Here is a 13,724-nt window from a genome sequence, read left to right on the forward strand (position 1 = left end):
CTGATGAGGGCATTGGACCAATGACTTCTTGGGTTCCTCTTAGATATTAGGTGTGCTGTGGAACCACCTCTTTGACAGAAAGAGCATGATCCTCATCTCTGAGAGCCCACAGTCTGATATGAATAAAATAAATGTGTCAGAAGAGGTTAAGGACTCAAAGGAAGCCTGTGCCCAGAGCTGTCCTTGCCTGGATGGACGGTGTACCCAGCCTCTCCCTCTCCCGGTCATACTCCCCGCTTGCTGGGGCTTCAGAGCACAAAACACCAGGAAACTCAAGGGGAATGCATGTACTTCCCATTCTGGTGGAGAGAAAAAAAATCTTTACAGCTCACGTGATTTCATTGGTTATTTTAAGCTGTTTATTTTTTCTGTCCCATCCTCAGGGAATAAACATTTGCAGGCAAAACTTGGACTTTGGCGTCTTCCCCCCTTTGCTTAGCTATTTGTGTATAAATATGACTTGAGTAAAATCTCGAGAGGACTGCCAATCCTGCCTACCCGGCTCCCATTCCCTTTTATTTCGTAAGAAATACTTAATGAGTCTGTACCCAAGAGTGGAATGTTTCAATGACACTTAACGCCCTCCACGTACTTAAAAAAAACTCTTTTCAAATGCATAAACAATGCAGTAACAATAGTCACAGATTATTAAACAAATCACTCATAATCCAACAACCCTGACAAAATGCTTTTTATTTTTACTGATTACCTTCCAGTTTTACCCTTATGAGTACATAGTTTACACTGTGGTAATCAGACCGTATAATACCACCTCGCATGCTACATTTTCCTTTTAACATCTGTAAACAAATACACATTTCAACAAATGTATGATTCTTAAATATTACCATTTGGAAAATCCAGGTCAGATCTGTCACTGATTGATTGCCGAGTGAGTGGGTACTGGGCTGTCTAGGATACAGAAAGATAGAAATTGTCACTGCCCTCAAGGAGTTTACAGTCTCACGGAGAGATAAGACATGCCTACAGGAAACAATCTCGGACAGCGATAATTACATGGAAAGGTGTGTGCGCAGTACAGATGACAATGCACTCGTGGTAAGCAGGTGTTTCTGTGTGGTGGAGAGTTTCTCAAGGGTTGGGGACCTGAGAGAAGCCTGCCTCCCCTTGAAGGTGAGAGGGTGATGTGATGAGCAGTTCTAAAGAGGCAGAGAGAAGGGAGGGGAGGGTTCAGATGAGGATGAATGCTTGAAGGGGCTGAATACAGGGGACATACCGTTCAGATAATACAGCTCGAAGGGGCTGAAAACAGGGACATACAGTTCAGATAATACAGCTCGAAGGGGACATACCGTTCAGATAATACAGCTCGAAGGGGACATACCGTTCAGATAATACAGCTCGAAGGGGCTGAATACAGGGACATACAGTTAGTTTGGGAACCACTGGAGCAATTAACCCCACAGGTACAGAAGGTGACTTTGTTGGGGAATGGTAGGACCAAAGACACGAAGATGCTGAGAATGAGAAAGAGAGCTGGAGTTTCCCGAAAGGGGGACGGAACACAAAGTCGATGTGACGGGGATGCCGGGGGGGGGGGGGGATACGGGGAATCAGCGTTGTTGACTCAGTGGTCTAGCGGGAGTGCAGGTGCTTGCTGCTGCTGTTGTTTTGTTTTTGAGATAAATGGCATCTACCTATGTAGATGTAGCCAGTAGATCTGGGGAGATTTAAAATACTGGGGAGCAGGAGGTGGAAGGAAAGCAGGCCCTGGGCCTTGGGGAGGGATGGCACGCCAGGACTCCCAAGTAAACACGCAGGTCAAAGCAGGACCTCTCTCCTCTGGTTAAGTGCTCCATCCCTGCCTAGAGCAGAGCCTGGCACCGAGGGAGTCCTTATAAGTACAGTGTTTGTTGAATGAGAGCTGAATCAAGTCTAGTTTTGCAAAATTTCTGTACAAAGTCCAGCAAATCTCAATTCCTCCTCCAGGCCTCAGTATCAGCTCGCTGTGAAGGAGTTATTTTTTTTCCAAGTGCGCCTCATGGCCCTTTTGGGCCGGGTCAGGCCGGGAAGCCACATGAGTCTCACTAATCCTGAGCCTTGCTGAGGCCTGTAACGATTGGCACTGGGGGACAATGACTTAAGATCCCAGTTAGTCATCCTGGCAGCTGCTTCCTGCCTCCCTTCCCTCGTTGCCTTCTGTTTGGACCTTTCTTGGGTGGGAAGAGGATATTGCCCAGACTCACCAATTATTACCACTGGAAGGCAGCTTACCCAGCGGCACATGCGCCCCTGTCATCAGACCGATGAACTGAGTCAGGCCCAGAAGGGAGCGGGGCTGATTCAAACCCAGGGCTGTCTGGAATCAGCTCACAGGCCAGCCTCATCCACGCAAAAATTTAACAAATATCACTGAGCATGTGCTACGTGTCAGGCGCTGCTTCAGTGCTGGAGATACAGCAGTGAGCAAACAGACAAAACTGCGGAGGTGGAGAGAACAATCATCAACCAGATAACTAAGGTGGACGGTGAGTGGAGCCAGGGCAAAAGCAAGGGGGTGGGGAATGGGGCTCGCAATTGTAGGGAGGTGGTCAAGGAAGGCCTCGGCAAGAAAATGACATCAGAGCAAAGCACTGAACAGGAAGCAGGAGGGAGCATGGGGCTCTCTGGGTGAAGAGTAGTGCAAAGGCCCTGTGGTAGGAGTGGGCCTGGCACGTTCCAGGAACAGTGAAGAGTGATGTGAGGGGAGAGTAAGAGGAAATGAGGCCTGAGGGGTGGTAACGGGGGCAGGGTGCACACGGTCTCAGAGTCCCCATGTGAGGCCTTGGGCTTTTATTCTTCCCACTCACTGCCCATTGTCTAATTCATGACCCAACCTTTTCCTGTTGACTCTCAGGGGCGCTGGGATGTCTGTGGGCAGAGGGGAGAATGGGGCAGTCAACAGGGCTCTTGAAAGCACATGGCAGTGGTGTGGGCAGCTACCTGGGCCACCTGTGCTGAGCCCGACTCCGCGTTCCTGCTCCAGAAGTCTTTCCAGCAGACAGGACAGAGTGGCATCCCATTTCAGGATGAGGAGAACGAGCACAGATGCAAAGCAAAGCCAAATCAATTGAGTACGTAGAATCTTTAAAATTTCGGAGGGCTTCCCTGGTGGCGCAGTGGTTGAGAGTCTGCCTGCTGATGCAGGGGACACGGGTTTGTGCCCCAGTCCGCGGAGCGGCTAGGCCCGTGAGCCATGGCCGCTGAGGCTGAGCATCCGGAGCCTGCGCTCCACAACGGGAGAGGCCACAACAGTGAGAGGCCCGCGTACCGCTAAAAAAAAAAAAAAAAAAAAAAACCAGAGAAGAGTGGGGCTTCCCTGGTGGTCCAGTGGTTAAGACTCTGAGCTCCCAAGGCAGGGGGCCCGGGTTCGATCCCTGGTCAGGGAACTAGATCCCTCATGCTGCAACTAAGAGCCCACGTGCTGCAACTAAAGATCCCGCATGCGGCAACTAAGACCCAGGGCAGCCAAATAAAAAAATAAATATTAAAAATAAATAAATAAATAAAATGTCGGAGGGGAATGAGTTCATAGCTGAAGCCAGTGCAAAGGGCTGAGTCAGACTCCAGCAGCGCCCATGCCTTTGGCTGACTGAAGAATAGAACAAGTATTGATGTAGACGTGCCTGGCAAACACTGATGCCCAATGGCAACCATTTTATTAGCTTGGGCTTCTAATCTCTAGTGTCCCATGGTTCCTGCCAGTGCTCCATGCCCACATGAATGAGGCTCCTGATCCAACTGGTTTGCCAGGGACCAGTGTGGATGCCAGGCCCCGGGTGGGCAGCTGAGGCAGTTGGTTGATTAGCACAGTAGGTTTAGAGCAAATTCCTGCCTGCCAGGGATCCCACCTCCCAGAAGAAGCTGTTACACACCCCAGAGCAGAGCCAGGTGGGCACATCTGTTTCCCTGAGCATCTCACTCCCTCCCGGTGACCAGGTCCTCTGCTCTGTGATGACCTGAGAAAGGTCTGGGTAGAGCTGGAATCAAGGGTCAGAGCACTGTAGAGTTCAGTCAAGCTGGTCTTGAACCCTGGCTCTGGCTATAATTCTCATCTATGTTCCCCACCCCTCCCCCAGGAGGGTCCTGTTCAAGAGTCAAGGCCAACTGAATTCCACAATTTTTTTTCTTTTCCAGCTGCCAGGCATTTTATCTGAGGCAGGGAATATTAAGATTGATAAGGCATGAACCTTCCCTTCAGAGATTTGAATCTATTGTGTATGTGTGGAGTACACACATGTGTGTATATGCACATTAACTCACACATGCTTGTGGGAGGCTGCCTGAGATATTAGTAGGAAGAATCCTGAACTTGAGTGAGATGGCTTTGTCCCAAGTCCCCGGGGGCCTTTGGGTGTACCACTTGTCTTCTTGAAGTCTTGGATTCCATTGCTGTTCAGCAGGGATAATAATGAAGCTTGCCCTGTCTGCATTAGCGGGCTTGTTGGGAGGACCAGAGGGGCAATGCTCATAAATGGGAAAGTACTCAACACACACACAGGATCGTGTACTCGTGAACGTTCATACCGTGTATGTGAACACAGAAATGCACAGTTATCTGCATGAGGCTAAAAGAACAGGCTAAAATCAAAGGAGGAGCACCAACGGTAGCAGGAGAAGAAACCTGAGGAAGATGCAGGATGTCATTCCAAATGCATCTCCATATGTGGGCATCTTGGTTGATGTAGGGCTGTGTGTTGCCCAAACCCTTGAAGGCCCGGCCCTCCAGAGTCCCCCTAGCTCTCTAGCAGAGCAAGAATGTCCCTCCTCAGTCTGAGGAGGCTGCATCCTCCCCAGGTCGAGGCCATCATTATCGTCAGCTACAGCCATTATTGAGCACATACTAAGGGTGAGGCGTTGAGGCTACGAGGAGAACTAACATTTAGGAAGTACCCAGTACCAGATGCACAACACAATGCAAACATTTTGCAATCATTATCTCACTTCATTGTTGACCATAGCTCTGCAAGATAGGTATTGCTATCTTCATTTTATGGAATAATAATAATAAATACAATTATTAAATGCTTACAAAGTGTTTAACACGTATTAATGCACTTAATCCCCATGAGAGCCTTGTGAGGTAAGTACTATTATTATTATTATTATTATTTTTTTTTTTTTTTGCGGTACACAGGCCTCTCACTGTTGTGGCCTCTCCCGTTGTGGAGCACAGGCTCCGGACGCGCATGCTCAGTGGCCATGGCTCACAGGCCCAGCCGCTCCGCAGCATGTGGGATTTTCCCAGACCAGGGCACGAACCCGTGTCCCCTGCACCGGCAGGCGGACTCTCAACCACTGCGCCACCAGGGAAGCCCAGTACTATTATTATTTATCCCCACTTTTTGGAGGAGGAAACGGAGACAAACCGAGGTTAAGTAACTTTTCCAAGGTCACACAACTGGTATGTGGTTGTGCCCAACTGCCTTTTCCTGCTCAGATTACTCTCTTGCCTTTCCTAATCTCTGTGCTATATCACAGGGAACTACATTTCCCAGGCTCCCTTGCTCTCCAATTTCCAGGTTGATTCAGCCAATGGCAAGCACTAATGGAAGCTCCGAAAAAGGGAGGAGGAGAGAAGCCAGAGTATTTTTCCCTATCCCTCTCTCTGCTTCCTGTGGTGTCTCTGGCAACAGCTGTGTCTCCCGTGGCTCCTGTATCTGCTCCGCAGACCCTTGCTCCATGGTCCCAACTCCCATCAGGCAACCTTATGGGGTTCTAGATTCCATCACATGGCTCCCACTCTATGCTTTAGCAATAGTACCTCCTCCTCCTGTTGCACCTCCAGTAGAGTAGCTTCCTATTTTTGCATTAAGCTACTTAGTCCTTCCATATCATGTCACCAATTCCTTGTATTAAGTCCCTTCTGCTTAAAAGACCTAGAAGACTTTCCATTTGCCTGGGTGGACCTTGCTGATATCTAGAAAAAAATGACTGTAGAGTCCATAGACTTAATCTTTTCAGATGAGAAAACTGACTCAGACTTACTTCAGGTTGTAAAACCAATGAACTATTAAAAAAAAGAGCCAAGAAAAGATGGGAAAAGAAAGAAAATAAGAGGCTGTCCTTTTAGATATCAAAACATACCTCGAAGCTATAGTAATAAAAACAATGTGTGCAGACACAGAATCAGTGGAACAAAACACTGGGACAGAATACAATCCAGAAACAGCTATGGGAAAAAAAGAATATTTTACTTGTTAAAGGAGACATTTCAAATAAATGAGGAAATGCTGCTGGAGGGATTAATTCACCCATAAATTTGAGAAAAGACCCCCAAATAAATTCCAGATGGATTGAGGAGCTAAACCATATGGAAGTACAAGAACTAAATACAGGAGAACTTTTTTTTTTTTTAATCTTGAGATTAGGAAAGCTCTTCCCAAACAAGAATGAAAATACAAAAACCATAAAAGGATAAAGCTGACAGGCTTACAATTTATATAACAGTTTAAAATATAAAATTTTGGTGTGGAAAAGAACTCAGGGCTTTAAATAAGTTCTTGCCTAACTGGCTTTGTTTGGAATCTCCGAAATGCTCTGAAAATGGGAAGGGAAGCTGGGACTCGATTTCTTGGGTGCTCTTCCTGTTCTTGAATGGGAGGAATTGTGCATTTCTATCTAGCACTTCATCCAGCTCGAGACACAAGGAGCCTCCTCACAAAGGTGGGGCGATCCTGCCTGCTCCCTCATGGGCAACTTTCATTGAGTCCTTAAACTGCAAAAAAAGACATAAGCTGAAGCCAAGGTATTTGGAAAGTGGAGATGAAGAGGGCAGAAATTCTGTACTCTTTTTTTTTTTTTTTGCGGTACGCGGGCCTCTCACTGTTGTGGCCTCTCCCGTTGCGGAGCACAGGCTCCAGACGCGCAGGCTCAGCGGCCATGGCTCACGGGCCCAGCTGCTCTGCGGCATGTGGGATCTTCCCAGACCGGGGCACGAACCCGTGTTCCCTGCATCAGCAGGCGGACTCTTAACCACTGTGCCACCAGGGAAGCCCCAGAACTTCTGTACTCTTTTTTTGCGGTACGTGGGCCTCTCACTGTTGTGGCCTCTCCCGCTGCGGAGCACAGGCTCCGGACGCGCAGCCTCAGCAGCCATGGCTCACGGGCCCAGCCGCTCCGCGGCATGTGGGATCTTCCCGGACCGGGGCACGAACCCGTGTCCCCTGCCTCAGCAGGCGGACTCTCAATCACTGCGCCACCAGGGAAGCCCTGTACTCTTTTTAAGGAAAGTTATCCACGTGGGCTACTTATTAGCTCATGAGTGTTTGGGAGAGGGCTAGACGGACAGAACAGAGAAGGTTCTGAATAACTGATTAGTGGGCATCCACAGCAGGTGGGCGAGGAGACATCACCTAGAGCAGGAGGACAGCTAAACGGAGCACTTAATTCTTAATTAGTTTATATTAAAAAGTGTGATGCTTTTCTTCGTACAGAAAACTTTATTTTCTTCTTGTGGTGTAAACTGGGTCTCTAAATGGTTTAGATTATTGTGTTTCTAGTTTATCATTTTCCACATTATTTTTTTCTGAATTAGAGTTTTTCTTTATATTATGTACATACATACAGCAACAAGTAAAATAAGTTCAAATATTAGAAGTTTCTGGTTCACCTGTTAGTTGGACATTTTACCCTGACTCAGACCACTGGAGAGAATCCAATGAAAATCACAGGCGACTCACAAGGTTTTTGTGAGAATGATATCAGTGAAAACACTGTCAACTTAGACCGAAAGGGACAGGAGATTGTACAAACTGAAAAAAGGCCATTGGACCCCAAAATTCTACTGGCAGAAAAAGGCTAAGAAACTACTCAGCTGCAAACCCATGGGCTACCCTTCATGAAAAGAAAGGGTCAGAGAACAGAACCAAGAACTCAGAGGGCATAGCCAAGAACCACAGAGAATTACTCCTAGTCCTTGAAACCTAGTTAAGTAAGTTCCACCATTTGCCTGCTGGATATTGGAATTGCTATGACCCTTCGTGTGACTACTTTGTGGCTCCCGTTTTCCCCATTTTTGAAGAGACATGTCTACAGTGTTTATCCTATGCCTGTTCCACTAGTGTGTATATTTGTGCTGAGGTAGATATCGTGTCTAGTTTCACAGGTGCACAGATTGAGAGGAAGTACATTCAAGGAACTATACCTGGAGCCTGATCCACACCTGGTCCTCATTTAAATGATGACATTTTGGATTTTGAACTGTTGCTGTAATGGGATGTGACTTTTGAGGACCTTCTGAGGGAGTGAATGTATTTTACACATGAGAGGGGATGTGAGTCATTGGGTTCAGAGGGCAGACTGTGGTAGGCAGCTTCTAAGTAGGTTCTCAAAGACCCCGACCTTCTGGTTTTCATGCTCTGTGTAACCTTTCCCCTTGAGTGGACCTAGTGTCTTTTTTTGTTTGTTTGCTTTTTTGTTCTGTTTTGGTTTTATTTTTTTTTCTTTTCTTTTTTATTTATTTATTATTATTATTTTTAAATTTATTTTTGGCTGCGTTGGGCCTTCGTTGCTGCACATGGGCTTTCTCTAGTTGCGGCGAGCAGGGGCTACTCTTCGTTGCAGTGCCCGGGCTTCTCATTGCAGTGGCTTCTCTTGTTGCGGAGCACGGGCTCTAGGCGGGTGGGCTTCAGTAGTTGTGCCTCGTGGGCTCTAGAGCGCAGGCTCAGTAGTTGTGGTGCACGGGCTTAGTTGCTCCGCGGCATGTGGGATCTTCCTGGACCAGGGTTCGAACCCGTGTCCCCTGCATTGGTAGGTGGATTCTTAAACACTGTGCCACCAGGGAAGCCCTGGACCGAGTGTCTTGATTCTAGTGAACAGAATATTGGCATATCACTGTGAGATAATGAATGTTTGTGTGTGGGGGGGATACAATATACATGACATAAAATTTACCATTTTAACCCTTTTTAAGTGTGCAGTTCATTGACATTAAGTACATTCATATTGTTGTGCAATCAACAGCATCGTGCATATTCAGAACTTTTTTCATCTTCCCAAACTGAAACTCCAGACCCATCAAATACTAACTCCTCATTCTCTCATCCAGCCCCTGGCAACCACCATTCTACTTTCTGTCTCTATGAATTTGACTACTCTAGCTCTCTCATATATGTGGAATCATACACTCTTTGTCCTTTTGTGACTTATTTCACTTAGCACAGTGTCTTCAAGTTTCATTCATGCCGTAACATGTGTCAGAATTTCCTTCCTCTTTAAGGCTGCATAATATTCCACGGTATGTATAGACCACATCTCGTCTACCCATTCATCCACTGGTGGACACTTAAGTTGCATCCACTTTGTGGCTATTGTGAATAATGCTGCTGTGAACATGGATGTACGGATATCTCTTTCAATCTGTGCTTTCAGTTCTTTCGGGTATTTACCTAGAAATGTTTGTTGTTTTAAACCACTAAATTTTGGGGTAATTTCTTACATAGCAATAGATAACTAATAGAGGAGCAGATTTGAGAGGTGTCACAAACAGAAACTTCTTTTTTCCCCAACATTTAATTAGGAAAATGTATTTATTATGAACATTTCCAATGTACAGAAAAGTTGAAAGAACTTTTCAATAAACATGCATATATCACCACCTAGGTTAAACTGTTAATAGTTTGCTGTATTTTCTTTATAAATTAGGTTAAATCATGCAATTGCTGTTTTCATAGGTTAAAAATGATATAATATTGGCAAATGTCATATTGTTCAATCTTATATTGTTCTATATTTTTCTGAACCATTTGAAAACGTGTTGCAGACTTCATGATATTTCACCTCTCAGGACTTAAGCATCTCCTAAAAATCAGTATATTCTCCCCCATAAATAAACACCATTATTGGGACTTCCTGGTGGTGCAGTGGTTAAGAATCCGCCTGCCGATTTAGGGGACTGGGGTTCGAGCCCTGGTCTGGGAAGGTCCCACATACCGCAGAGCAACTAAACCCGTGCGCCACAACTACTGAGCCTGCGCTCTAGAGCCCATGAGCCACAACTACTGAAGCCCACCCGCCTAGAGCCCGTGCTCCGCAACAAGAGAAGCCACCGCAATAAGAAGCCTGCGCACCGCAACGAAGGGTAGCCCCCTCTCGCCGCAGCTAGAAAAAGCCCGCGCACAGCAACGAACACCCAACGCAACCAAAAATAAATAAATAAATAAATAGTAAATAATAAACACCATTATCACATCAAAGAAAATTAACCTAATATCACTTAAGAAAATTCCTTAATAAAATTTAATATATATATTCCATATTCAGATTTCTCTAGTGGTTCCTAAGATGTATTCTGTAGCTGAATTTTGGAACCAAAATATACAATTCATATATTACATTTGGTTATTATGTCCCTTTGGTCTCACACATGTTACTTCTAAAAGGATTCTCAGCCCTCTGTCCATGGTCTTCAGGGTATCTCTAAGAGTCCTGAGAGTTAATACTCAATTGTGTCTGTGTGTGTACACACATGCTGTGTGTGTCAGAGGATAGATTAGGTTTTCTAAGTGATGGTACACCAAAGGTTGAGAATTTGTGATGTAAAAGCGGCAGATGATTGACTTGAAGAGGGAGAAAAGCCAAACACCATGACTGAGCAGCAGTACACCAGGAGGCTGGTTTTGGGGAGAATGACATGGCTTTAGACAAATAACAATCTCTTTGTTCATCTCTAATTTGTGAATAATAATATTGGTCCATCTACCTCAATAGGAGGTACATGTAAAAACACTTTGCACATCAGAAATGGCTCAGAGATCATCAAAAGCTATGCAATGTTAGTTACTAAAACTACAGAGAATTCGAGTTTTCTGAAACCTTTGCACCCTGACCTCTACCCATGTTATGGTGAGGAGAGAATGTGTGCCCGCTTAGGCTGGTGTTTTGCAGTTCCCTGCCTAGGCATGGATGACAGATCCGGGAGAGGGTCTGGGCTCTCTCTTGATTAGGGTAATACCTGCCGTTCATACATCAGTTGCTCTTGCATTGTCTGGCTGAGGGTTTGCCTGGCAGCTTGGCGAGACTCCTGCCTAGAAATAGATGGAGTGGGAATAGGACAGGACTTGTTACTTAACTCCCAGTGGAGCCCTTTCTCAGAGACTTAACTTGCCTCTCTCAACATAGGTAGCTTGTACAAGTTGCTTCGATACCCTTTCTGTAGGTAAAGATAATCTTATTTTTCTATGCTTCTTCCAGATGCCTTGGACTATTGAGTATTTATAAGGGAATTTGTGCCCAGGCCAAGCTGGATGTGGGGAGGGGGCTGGAATCAGGACCCAGGCTTCCTTGGCCAACTATTTCAAGCAAATAAGGTAAAAATGAGGAATGCTGGGTGGCCCATGAAAACTGGAGCCTTAGCCCAATAAAGGTTGCAGTTGAGGAGAAAAAGCTATAAAACCATAATGATCTCTATTTTAATGAAAACACCCTCTTTATTGATAATAAGCTTAGGAAGATTTGGCTGGGAAAGTTCCTAACAATACTTCCTCCAAGTTCTATGCCAGCCTTTGTTCTCAAATTGCCAGGTGTGAATTTCTCAGTGTAAGATCTTTATGAAACACGGCAAGTTTAAACACAGCCATTGTCCTACTGCTCACCTCTGAATTCTGTGTTATGTTCTCAAAATGGTTAAGATTTTTTAGAAGGTGTTAATTAATCTTTCAATAGATTTCTGTTTAACTGCTAGAAACTTGACCGAGCTATGTGATCCTTATAAAACCTTAGACGATTTGGGAGCCAGTAAGAAGATGAAGTCTAACAGATGTGGTTTTGGATTAGCTGCTGACCTATAATAGTTGGTAAGCTATTTAACATCTCTAAGCCTTGGTGTCCTCACTTGTAAAAGGGGGACTCAACATTGATTCAACAAACACATTTTGAATGTTGACCACGTGTCAGGCACTGTTCTAGGCACCAGGGATCCAAGGGGAAACATGGCAGATATGCTCCCTGCTCTCCTTGACCTGACCATGGGATGTGGATACTGAACAAAAGATGATATAATTACATAGTTCATTCCAATGGCGATCATAGCAACTACCTCAGCAGATGTTGTGAGGATTAAAAGAGTAAGGCAGGGGCTTCCCTGGTGGCGCAGGGGTTGAGAGTCCGCCTGCCGATGCAGGGGACGCAGGTTCATGCCCCTGTCCGGGAGGATCCCACATGCCGCGGAGCGGCTGGGCCCGTGAGCCATGGCTGCTGAGCCTGCGCGTCCGGAGCCTGTGCTCCGCAGCAGGAGAGGCCACAACAGTGAGAGGCCCGCATACCGCAAAAAAAAAGAAGAGCCATCACGTGACTTAGGTGTGTGTCCCTTAGAGCAAATGGAAAGGCAAACATTCCTCCTAGTGTTGGGGGCATGGTCTTCCCCACTTAAGGAAAGAAGCCGAACTTGCTGCTAATTGCTGTCAGGAAGAAGAGTTTTAGTATTAACATTAACTAGACCCACAGCCTAACCCTGGGAGTGGAGAATGTGGGCACAGAATTTTGCAAAAGGTCTCTGAATCCTGATGCGCACCAAGCATCGTCCATAGAATGAAAACATATTTTGGCCACATATGGACATTACTATAATTGTACATGCTGATGTGATTCATGCAATATAGATTCCTTTCAATGAATTAGTGGTCTTACTAGCATTTTTTCATTACATATTTTCTCAATCAAATCTTCTCCTTCCTCTTCCTGGCTTAAACCCTTTAACAGCTCCTCATTGCTCAGGGTAAAGTCCACATCCCCTGCCCAGCACTGCAAGACTCTGCTGACCTCTCTTGGCAACTGCTCCACCCCCACCCCTGTCTATTCACCAAGCTCCGACATGAAGGCTGTTCTGGGCCATGGCTTAGAGCTTTCGGGGCTCAACTCAACACTTGTTCTGGCATGAATAGATACAGCTCCTGAGTTGGGAAAGATATGGACCCTTCCTGCAGGCATCGTGCCATCTGAGGTGGCTCTGGGTCCACTCGGGCACTGGGTCAAGCAGGCCTCACAGTGAGTCAGTCAGTACTCCCCTAGACCGTCTCTCCTCCAGGACTCCTGTTCCACTCTCTCTTCCCGTTTCCCTCTGGGAGTCAACAAGGCTCAGTTGGAGGTGAGGTCCCCTTAGCTTCTTCCTCGGTACTGTTGCACCAGTCCTCCAAAGAAGGACCCAAGCCATTTTCCAATGAAAGCCATTTTCCTTTCAAGGGTTTCAAAAATACACAATTTTGGAAGTCACAAAACTTCTTGATGTCAGTTTTCCATGAACTCTCTCTTCAATGTTTATATGGAACCCAAGCTCCATAATGCCTTGTGCCTTCACACTCTGTGCATGTGAATTATTCAAATCCCTGGAGAGAGAGTCACTGATAAAAAATGGGGTGGGGGGAGCACATTTTACTCCTTTCTCCACTCTTAAAACCCTCCAGGGCTTCCCTGGTGGCGCAGTGGTTAAGGGTCCGCCTGCCGATGCAGGGGACACGGGTTCGTGCCCCAGTCCGGGAAGATCCCACATGCCGCAGAGCGGCTGGGCCCGTGAGCCATGGCCGCTGAGCCTGCACGTCCGGAACCTGTGCTCCGCAGCGGGAGAGGCCACAACAGTGAGAGGCCTGCGTACCGCAAAAAAAAAAAAAGATGAGCAACGACCAGAAAGACATGCATAATTAAAGCAATTTCCAGTTAAACAAGCTGTGTTTATAGCCCCCCTACCCAAAACCCTACTAAAATGATAGTAAAGGAATATAAAAAGGCCT

General features: G+C 46.2%; 1 protein-coding gene across 1 annotated transcript in view; it reads left to right on the forward strand.

The window, feature by feature from the left end:
- Positions 1 to 3,885: 3,885 nt before the first annotated feature.
- CAPG (capping actin protein, gelsolin like) overlaps positions 3,886 to 13,724 on the forward strand; it is an 89,477-nt gene continuing 79,638 nt past the window's right edge. Inside the window, exon 1 of the mRNA XM_060117620.1 lies at positions 3,886 to 3,890. The gene's annotated coding sequence lies outside the window, so the exon portion shown is untranslated. The remainder of the gene's footprint in view (positions 3,891 to 13,724) is intronic.

This window comes from Mesoplodon densirostris, chromosome 14, assembly GCF_025265405.1.
Source record: "Mesoplodon densirostris isolate mMesDen1 chromosome 14, mMesDen1 primary haplotype, whole genome shotgun sequence".
Taxonomy (NCBI): Eukaryota; Metazoa; Chordata; class Mammalia; order Artiodactyla; family Ziphiidae; genus Mesoplodon; species Mesoplodon densirostris.